We start from the raw sequence: 11,408 nt of genomic DNA on the forward strand, positions 1-11,408 counted from the left end.
AAAATGCACACCAAACCGAGGGACATGTATGGGGCATGTATATGCAAGGGCTCTTCCTGCATCCTTGAACAGACAGTAAACTGACTTCTACAATACTTGTGGTTACGACAGTAAGGATAATAGCAAGAGCAGCAGCAGCAACCCCAGAGGAAAAGGTAACGTAAACGCAGTCATTCCACTCGTCTGAAGAAGTGCGCTTGGACACACCAAAGCTTAATAAAAAATGAAGCCTAATGTGTCTGAGAGGGGCTTCATGACTATTTCTGGTTCTAACGCCACAGGAAGTAAGCAATTGACAAGTCAATTCTTCCTCCGGATTGAGAAGGCATATTAATTTGGGGGAAAAGCCGTGAGGAGGGGGGCGTAAGTACCCTGGGGAAAACAAAAGGGCTTCCTTGCCTAACTCCAGCAAAGCGGAGGGGAGAGGAAGAAAAACCACTTTCCACTAAAGGGAGGACCAGCGTCATAACAAACCCTCGGCGAATAAAACACCTGGGGAAGGCGTCTGTCTGCTCAAGGGCAGGGCCGGGGGCGGGGGCGGGGTAAGGCCGAGAGTCTGATCCTTCAGAAGCGCTAGGAGGGCTTTCCCCCGCAGGGTCACAGAAGATTTGAACCCTCCTCTTCTCTGGGCCGGAAGGGCTGTGGGAACGGCCGCGCGCAATCTGTGGCTTCCCTGGACCGGTTCGGAACCTCGTGGGCTCCGCTCTGGAACAAAGGGCAAAGCGGGGGAACATTTGGTGGGCCCTAAAATGCGTGACGCGTGAGGATTCGAGGCCGTGGAGCCTTTCCTAACCTCGGGGTTGACCTGGCATTTCTCGCTATGGAGTAATTGATCCGGCTCGCAACAACGGCTCAAGGAGGTCCCGGAAGCCCCTGGCCGAACCGGAGGCTAGAAGAAAGGAACGGGGAGTGGGAGGGGGGAAACACCCGACAGCAATCCACCCAGGAGCAGCAAGCAGGGCTGGTCGCAAATGTTTTTAGTGCCTTTCCTACCTCCTGCTCAGGTAGATTGGCACTTCACTGTGGTGGCTCTTGTCACCTTGAGGCGAGGCGAGGCGTGGACAAACGGGATCCGTGGGCTTTCCCAGCCCGCCTCCTCCCTTCTGTCACGGTAGGGTTATCAGAGGGCACTGGTCACTAAATGAAACACACAACCCCCTTGGAACCGGCGCTCGGATGAACGCCGTTTTGACCGGCCCCATTGAAGCCACGTCGGGGCTTAGCGGACCACGAAGGAGGGGGAGGAGCGGGGGTGGTGGCTGCTGAGCAAATCCCGCCCACTTCCACGGGAGTTCCTCCTTGGACCGTGGAAGGCAGCTTTGCTCTCTTGCGGGCGAAATGTCGAGCCTCAGCTCAGCTCCGCACAGCTGAAGGGCTCGGGGACACCGCGGCCCCCCCTCTTTCTCCCCCTCGGCCTGCCACAGGCGGAGCTAACCTGGAGCCAAACTTCTCGTACTCTTGGGTTGTGCCTCTTCTTTCCCTCTCCCAAGGTCTAGGCGCCTCCGTGGCTCTCCCGCTTCCTACTTTAGCGGCAGGACAGGGCCCTTCAGGCCGAGGGAGACAGTGACGGACCCCAGGTCACCCACACGCCATTGTAAGACTGAATGCGTTTTAGGACGGGGGTGGGGTGGGGATTTCTCAGGTCCCAGCTCAACCCCAACACGACCTAACGGTGGACCCTGCTGCGTCCGGCCCCACGGAAGCGCCTCTTCGCACCCACCCCCTCCACGCGTGTGATCTGCTTTGCAGATGTGAAATGCCTTATGTGGGCGCTACATGCCATCATTACTCATTAAACCGAATGATCGCTTATCAACCCTTTGGAAGGATTCCGCCCCCCCCCCCAATCGATTCATTAAACGCTGGTTTTTACAGGGATAGGGTGGGGATCGGGGGGGAATCGATGCTTGTTTCCTTTCTTTCCTTTTTTCTTGGCGTTGTGCATGGGAAAGGCATACGCTCATCTGCCGGACGCAGGCCATCCGGGATGACTTTGCGCCCAGTGGGTGGGTGGCTGGTGAGCGCGCGCCCTCGATCCGCGCAGATAAAGCCTTTTCTTTGGAACATTCCCACGGATTCCAGAGGATCTCCCTCGGCGGGATGGTCGCCTGCGTCTAGGCTCCCGGCGGTACGCTCTAGGCATCTTGAAGGCATCGCTTCTATACAAATTACTGTACTCTGTTTCAAGATATGAATGGGCCGATTGTGCTCCTTGTAAGCAATGGAGTTGGTAAACAGGCTTGCAAACCCAGGCACATTTAAGGCTTGCAGGCCTACGGACGCACATACACTTACTTAAGAGTATAAACCTCGTGGAATTAAGTGGAAATTAATTCCGAGTAAACATACTTAGCATAAGGTCTGAATAGTGAGCTGCTCGAACAGAATGGAAGGAAGTTTTCCTCCCAATTCCCAATAAATGCGGTCAGGACTAGCTAGCTTATCGCTTCTTGTCTGAAAGGTGGTGGTGGGGGAATCAATGCGAATAAAGTGGGTTAAATTAAAACACGGGGATTTAACCGGCAGGTTGTGAATGCGACTGTTAAGGGTGGTTTCCATTTAATTATCCGATTCCAGCATCTAATGATTGATTTGATTGTTTGATTGTTTCGGGCGCAGCTCTAAAGATCAGGAAGGCATGAAGGAGGCGAGTCCTTTGCACCGACCCATCCACACACGCGCACCCCAGGCCGCCTTTCGCGCTGCCCCCCTTGCCCAGCCCCTGCGCAGACAGCCGGGCTGCTGCCTGCTCTTGCTGCTTCTTGCGGGGGTGAGATTGGTGTGTGTGTGTGTGTGTGTGTGTGGCGGGGAGCGGAGTTGGTCGTCTCCGTCTCCTGTCTTCTTCTGCGCCGCTTTCTAACCTTCCCAACCGCAGAACTCAATTATCAGAGCTTTGATTACAGCGATATATCTTTACAGCGCTCCAAATGCGTGGATGTCAAGGGCAATGCTTTAAAAGAGGAGGCCGGGCGCAGCCAGTCCTAGGCGAGGTGGATGACAGCTCTGGGATGGGGAAAATGATGCGCCCGCTCGCTCTCTGCACGTTGGTCGCCCAGGCGGCAGGGAGAGCGCAGCGGGGCAGAGCCGACAGGATCCGGCCGGCGGCGGCGGGTGGGGTTGGGGGAGCGGTGGGGGGACTGGGGTCGGGGAGAGAGTAGGGGGTCGCAGATCGACCCCCTTGTTTTGTGAGGAAGCGACAGGGCGAGGAAGGGGCGCCGGTGGCCACTAGCACTGGAGGGCGCGATGCCTGGGCAGTGGCCAGCCAGCCAGTCCGTGGGGCTGATCTTGCCTGAAACGTTGACGCTTTTAGGGTTTAGGGTTAGGGTCGCCCCCGCCCCCTTTTAAAAACAAACGAGTTTCGGGTAGTGCCTGCAAAAAGGAGGCTCTCCGACTCTTCCTTTAGAAGGAAACCCCTGTTGACTTCAACGGGAACTCTTTTCCGACGGTGCCTCTCGCAGCCCCAGTCCGGACTCCGGAGCAAGAGCCTGCCTTGGAGGAACCGAACGCTCGTCTTTCCCGCCAGACTTTTCCGGCCTTCCGCTCTTTCGGCTCCGCGCCTGGCATTTCACGGCGCCTTGCCGAGGAGGGTTAAAACAGAACAAGCCGAAACCCCCGGTGTTAAGTCAGACGGTGGGATGAACCCAACCTTCCTCCTACCTAGAGGAGAACCCCCCCCTCGAAACCCAGTGGGGCACGGTTTGATTGCAACGCGTCGCCTGTATATAGTAGGATCAAGGTTGGATTTCGCCCCCTCTATTGATATGTGGGACCTGCCACTGATTCTATATTTTAAGTTCTAGGGGGAAACATCACCAAGTCGTGGGGCCGCACGAATCAAAACAGCCCTTTATTTTCACTCTCTCTGGGCACGAGAGGGCAAGAAGCGAGTTCGATCTTGTCTGTCCACCCACCCATGTGTGTGTGTGGGTGTGTGTGTGTTTTCATTAGGCGTATGAAGAGGAAGACGGATCCAATTCGGAAGCCTTCTCAGAAAAGAGTGAGCCTGTCCATGGCCTGGAAAAAGGTGAAAAAATTATGGTCCTTGTAGACAATTTGAAAACAAGGGTGGACGATACCTTTATCAGAACCCTGAAATCTCATAAATAAGCACGACTTTTTGAGTCTATGAGACTTCTCCTCAGGCTGAGCATTATGGAGGTAGCAGAGTTCGCAGCTCTCTAATGTCCAACCTGGTGAAAGAGTCCTGTGGAACTCAAAAACAAGCACCTGTCTGTTACATTTTAGTGGTCTAATAGAGGCGGAAAGGGTCACCATAAATGGGAACGGACTTGGTGGCGTGTCATTATTATTATTATCAATAAAAGGATTGCCCACCTACCCTAACCCTAACCCTAGTTATCTGCATGGCCTGGAGGTTCCTATTCTGTGATTTTCATCATTATTCTGCAGGGATATATGTATATGTGTGTCACTCTCAGAAAGAACAGGAAATAAAATGATGATGTTTACCACTGTTCAGCTTTCTTTATAACAGAAAGGAAATAAGTATGTATATCGAAACTGAGGTGGGTAGGAGGCATTTTTGGAGAACAGAGTCCAAAATTCTAGGTTAAGCCTGAAGCAAAGCTGGACAATAGATGTAACAACAACAACAACAACAACAACAACAACAACAACAACAACAACAACAACAACAACAACAACAACAATAATAATAATAATAATAATAATAATAATAATAATAATAATAATAATAATAATAATAATAATAATAATAATAATAATAATAATAATAATAATAATAATAATAATAATTCAATACACAAAGCTGCTTGCCATTCAGCTAAACAGGATACAGTGTCTCTCAGTATAGATCAGTGGTTTAGATAGGAGCCAGAGGTCAGGAGTTCTATTCCCCGCTGTGCCTCCTGTAACGTAGAGCCAACCTGTGAGGCCTTGGGCAAGCTGCACAGTCCCAGGGCATCCCCAGAAGGAAGGGAATGGTAAACCACATCTGAGTATTCTCCACCTGGAAAGCCCTGAAACAGGAAGCCGTAAGTCAGAATTGACTTGGCATGTGATGATAATGATTCAAAAATACCAGGCACAGTCAATAAAAATTATAAAAACATTGACTGCCATTACATGACAGATGCAAGTTTTAACCAAAAACCTAAGTATCTGGTAAATATCGACGTATATATGCTGTTCCTAATATTGCTTCCCCCCCCCATAACTCTGATGATGTTATTTCTGGAATCTGCAATTGCATCATCATCATCATCATCATCACTGATAGTGTTGGGATGAAGTAAACCAATTCTATTAGCCACCTGGCTTAATCACATGAGCGGATTTTAATCTTTTAATAAATATCAAGTAGGCTGTTTAGCTAAGATTTCTCCTTTCCCAATTTTTTCCAGAAAAGATAATTGAAATGAAATGGAAACTTGAAGCAATTTCATTAAATCTCTTCCCCATGCCCACTCCCATATCACTTCTGAACATACTGAAAGCAGCATCAAGGATATGATTTACATGTGGAAATCTAGCCAGGAAATCATCATAGTATTTCCTCCATTTCTTGTCAGTTCTTCCCGTCAAGGCGGTTAATTATTTGCTCACAGAGCATGCGGAGAGAATGAGGCAGATGCCTTGGGCAGCTGATTTTGGTGGCAGAGTGCTCCTAAAGGACAAGAAAAGGAAACAAAATTTTTATTAGTGTATTTTAGTGCCAAAAAAGTGGGAAGAGATGCTTTTTAGATCTTTTCATCTTAGGCAACAAAATAATTGAGTATCTTAATGTACTATGTGCACTGATTTTGGGAGGAGGAGGTCAGGTGAGGTGAAAACACTCTCCCTTTGCAAGCAGGGAAGGAGGGTGTAACAGCCAGTACTGCAGCTGGCACTGTAGGTAATAGGGAATTTATGCTTTCTTCTCCTTCCTCTCAGGCAGCAACATCTTTTGGGCCAGTCCTGCCTAGCATCTTGTGCAGGAACACTTTTCAACATCAGTGGGGGAAGAATGCATTTTATTTCTTCGTGACCCCATGGTCCAGAGCACGCCAGAGTGCCAGACCCTCCTGTCTTCCACTGCCTCCCGGAGTTGGGTCAAATTCATATTGGTATCTTTGATGACACTGTCCAACCTTCTCATCCTCTGTTGTCCCCTTCTACTCTTGCCTTTACACTTTCCTAATATCAGGGTCTTATCCAGGGAGTCTTCTCTTCTCATGAAGCCTCAGCTTCAGGGTCTGTCCTTCCAGTGAGCACTCAGAGTTGATTTCCTTCAGAATGGATAGGTTTGTTCTCCTTGCAGTCCAGGGGACTCTCAAGAGCCTCCTCCAGCACCACAATTCAAAAGCATCAGTTCTTCAGCGGTCAGCCTTCTTTATGGTCCAGCTCTCACTTCTGTACATCACGACAGGAAAAACCATAGCTTTGACTATTCAGACTTTTGTTGGCAAGGTGATGTCTCTGCTTTTTAAGATGCTGTCGAGGTTTGTCATTGCTTTCCTCCCAAGAAGAAGGCGTCTTTTAATTTCGGGGCTGCTGTCACCATCTGCAGTGATCATGGAGCCCAAGAAAGTAAAATCTGTCACTACCTCCATATCTTCCCCTTCTATTTGCCAGGAGGTGATGGGACCAGTGGCCGTTATCTTAGTTTTTTTGATGTTGAGCTTCAGACCATTTTTTGAGCTCACCTCTTTCACCCTCATTACAAGGTTCCTTAATTCTTCCTCACTTTCTGCCATCAGAGTGGTATCATCTGCATATTGGAGGTTGTTGATATTTCGTCCGGCAATCTTAATTCCATTTTGGGATTCCTCCAGTCCAGCCTTTCGCATGATGTATTCTGCATATAAGTTAAATAAGGCAGGGAACAATATACAGCCTTGTCGTACTCCTTTCCCAATTTTGAACCAATCAGTTGTTCCATATCCAGTCCTAACTGTTGCTTCCTGTCCCACATATAGATTTCTCAGGAGATAGATAAGGTGGTCAGGCACTCCCATAGATAGATAAGGTGGTCAGGCACTCCCAAGAGCAGCCTACCATTGGCCAAAACCACTGTGTTGCTGCAAGATGTTTTTATAGACTACAGCAGGCTTTATCCTTTAAAGTCTGGTATTTATAAGTGAAAAGGGACATGGTGACACTCTGGATTAAACTGCAAGGTCAGGAGCCCAGCAGTCGTACGATCGAATTCCTGCAACAGAATGAGCTCCCATCACTTGTCCCATCTCCTGCCAACCTAGCAATTCAAAAGCATGCAAATGCAAGTAGATAAATAGGCACCACCTCGGTGGGAAGGTAACGGCGTTCCGTCTAGTCATGTCTAGTCATGCTGGCCACGTGACCATGGAAACTGTCTATGGACAAATGCTGGCTCTATGGCTTGGAAACAGGGATCAGCCCTGCACCCTAGAGTCAGACACAACTGGACTAAATGTAAAGGGGAACCTTTCTTTTATCTATTTATAACTGAAGTTGTTGACTGTCTAATTGCAACTTAGAAGAGCAACATATAATCTCATTTAATCTCTGACTAGCTGCCACATTTAGTTTCCTAAGGGATCGTCTAGAATATTTGCCGAAGTGAATTCCACATTAAGCTTAAGAAAGGAAAGATGAAGAAAGCCAATGACTTGAATGCAAAAATATTCTAAATATGGAGAAGGAGTTGAATCAGACAAAACTGCACTGTGCTTTTTCCCCCTCAGTTATGCAGCAAAAGAACTTCAAGGGATAAAGTGAAGGAGTGACAAAAATAGGGAGATCATTGACCAGAGTCAGAAATAACAGTAAGCAGAGCGACAGAGGTGCCTCAGTTGGCAGATGATGGGAAGTGAGGATGGCTGTAAGGGGTCAGGGGAAAGGGCTAATGGTGCTATGGGGTCTGTCTTGCACCCATGGAACTAGCCTGTTGCCATTAGAGGTGTGTGTGTGGAGGGAAAGTGGTGTCCTACCACTACACTTGAAGCAAAATTCACCTATTTCTTTGTTCAGTTTCTGAATGCAGAATGGGAGGCAAAAGTGCCACTAGCCCTGCGATAGATCTGGGGATGAAGATCTGTGAAAATTATACTTGAGTAATGATGTAGTCCTATGTATGCTTCTCTAGAAGGAAGATCTGCTGATCATATAGATATGTGCTCATATATATGTGTTCTGCTTAGTCCTGTTGAGCTCAGTGGAAGCATCCTCTCTGTTAGTATACTGTATATGGTACTGTATATCTAGTTCTCACTAAAATATCATGCTTCTTGCCTCCTCACTGGCTAGAAACCCATGTCAACTGATAGGATCCTATGAAAGCTGTGTATACGAGACTCCACACCTAGAAACCCCAGCTTCCAATCCAGGCCACCACTGCTGGGGGGCGGGGGGTGGGTGGGGAGCTCAGAAAGGTCAGTGTGGTTCAGTGGTCACAGTGTTGGACTGGAACTTGGGAGATCCAGGTTCTACTTCCCTCCACACCACAACATGTACTGGATGACCACTGGGCACTTACCTTTTTGCCCAAACCTGACTTAAATCACAGGATAGTTACAAGGACCTAGCTGTGAAAAGGAGAATTGTATGTACTGTACATATGCCACCTTGAGCTGTAGAGAAAAGGAGGGATATGATGTAGCTCATAAATCTCCTGCCTTCTCCAGCTGCACCCTGTTAATTTGTAGATCAAGCTATTAATTCCTGGTTCCCACGTGGAAAGATAATGACCCTATTCAAGTTAATGAAGTGGAAGAAAACTGGAATGATAGTGAGCATCAAATAATCTCCATTTATTATAATACAGTTTAACTTTTTGACTTCATGCTAACCAATACATATTTTGAATCATTTCCCAGTAAGTATTTTGAAGGATAGCATCCTGAAAATAGATGGGAAGATGTTTGCTTTTTGGACTACAGATTTCAGAACACACGGTGACTGAGGTATCATGGGAGCTGTAGCAAAAAACATTCTCATCTCTGAAAAAGGATTTTTACAAAAATTATAATAGTGCCTTCTCAGGTATGTGTAATACATGGGAGAAAAAGCAGGACAAATGCCCATCTGGTCACACCCCAAATCTCTCTGTTCTGAAACCTTGTATGTAAAACTTGTCTGGGATATGGTTAACAAATAAAAAGTTCTTAGTTGTTTTGATGATCATGCACAAAAAAGTAAGATAAAAATACTGGGAAGTAGAAAACAAATAAGAGAAACCCTGGACATTGGTCCTAGTATACTGTGTGATGTAGAGTCAGCAAAGCAAAAAGGAAAATGTGCTGCTTATATACTGTCCCATAGCACTTAAAGCACTCTCTGGGTGGTTTTTACAATTTCATTATGCAGACTCCACATTGCCCCAACTCCAGCAGGAAAGGCACTCAATTTACCAATCTCAGAAGGATGGAAGGCTGAGTGAACCTTGAGACGGCTACCTGGGATTGAACCTGGGTCGTGAGCAGAGTTTTGGCTGCAGTACTGCAATTTAACCACAGTACCACGAGCCAGCCACTTCTGTCTAACATCCCACAGAAGGAAAGGCATCAGTATAATGGAGGACAAAAAGAGACACAGATTTGCATAAAATTTGTACATGATCATTTCGAATTAAGTAGCAGATTTGGAAATAATTACTGCAATTTTAAATCAAATGCAAGATATCTCACTGCAGTGGGGATGTCTGTGACCAGGTGTCCTGTGTGTCTTGCTCAGTGTGCTGTCCTGGCGCTAACAGGGTTCATGGGCACTACAGCCACAGAGATGGTTCTTTCTCTTTAAACCAGGCATAGATTAGACAGGTACTCAGACTAAAGATTTTCTTCTGGCAGCCCTTGAAACAGAGAGTTGTCTTTTGTAAAGGAGGATAAGAGCCAGCTCAACATAGGACATTTGAATGCTGGGAGGGAAAGAACTCAGAGGCCATCCTCTCAACGCCAAGGCACATTGGTCAAGGGTTGGGCAATTTGGAGGTCAGTCTTCAAGCCATTATTGCCAAGCCATCATTGCCAGAGACAAATAATAATTTTGAAATCATCATAATGTGTCTTCAAGTCAGTTCTAAATTATGGTGGCCCTTTTCAGGATTTTCCAGGCAGAGAGTATTCAGAAGTAGTTTACCAAGAGAGTAAACTATTGGGGTGGGGGGTGGGGACTCTACAGCTTGCCCAAGGCCCCACAGGCTGGCTCTACTCACAGGAAGCACCGTGGGGGGAATTGAACTCCCAACTTCTGGCTCCTCAGCCAGAGACCTAACTCACTGAGCTATCCAGCGAGTTTACAAATATTAAAACAGTTACAAAATATAAAAGAATTACATTATTAGAAAAACAACAAATAATTATTAAAAAGCAGAATCTAAAAACCCAGTTAAAACCAAAAGAACAATTCTCCTTTAAAAATCCCTTTATCAGCAGTTTACAAACTTAAATATTTAAAGCCCATCTGAAAAAGAAGGTCTTTGGCTGCCCATAAGGACAGAAGGGAGTTGGCCAGCCTTCTCCCTTGTGGAAAGGGGATCCCATAGCATGGGAGCAGTCACCAAAAAGGCATCCTCCCATCTCTAAACCCTGCCTACCTGCGAGGAACTAAGAAAAAAAATTCCTCTGAAGATCTTAAACCCCTGGCAAGGTGGTATGGAGAGACACTGAAAACTGGGTTTGAGAAGCTATTTAAAAAAAAAAAATCCTGAAAACCAAGTACATTACCTTATTTGGGAAAGGAGTACTTCAATCTCTCATTGTGCTTTCTTGACTGAGATTTCCTTCCTTTTTAATTATGTGCAGTCAGCTAATTCCCCCTTTCTTAGAGTCCGATCACACGAGCCAAAAGAACCCAAGTTCTACCCTAGTTACACCATTTTTGAGATGGCTCCAAAAATTCCTGATCACATGATGCATGGCCATGATCAAATCATATCTGAAGTTTATCTCCGCCTTGCCTGGAGGGTTGTTTTGTTTTGTACCTATGCTGCACTGATGCATTCCTTACCAGTACAGCATGTGTGCACCTCCCTATCGATTCTTACTCCATGCAGCAGAAGCAGCAGGACACCAGAGACGGAGGCACCTTCATCACCAGGAGCAGCAGCAGTGGAAACAGAGCCTTAAAGCCACCCCCCCCCTCAGCCCTTGCCCGTGATGCCTGGGGAAGCCAATGTGGCTTGCCTGCCTGCCTTCTAACCTTGTGGCAGTGGAAGCGGTGGCAGCAGCCACAGCTGCACCACCTGCCAGTCTGGTTTGGTCATCCTTTCCTGGAGCCACAGTTGGTCTGCACACACACACACTCTCTCTCCTCTTTTTCACTCCCCAGGAGAGACTGGAAGGGAGAAGTATCTGTAGTCCAGCTGGAGGTCCCTAAGGCCCACCAAGAAAGGTTCTAGGGACTGGGGGGGGGGCTGAGATACCATTGCCTTGTTCACCCTCCTAACCTCCTGGTTTCTATGGTAGTAA

This window comes from Pogona vitticeps, chromosome 1, assembly GCF_051106095.1.
Source record: "Pogona vitticeps strain Pit_001003342236 chromosome 1, PviZW2.1, whole genome shotgun sequence".
Lineage (NCBI taxonomy): Eukaryota > Metazoa > Chordata > Lepidosauria > Squamata > Agamidae > Pogona > Pogona vitticeps.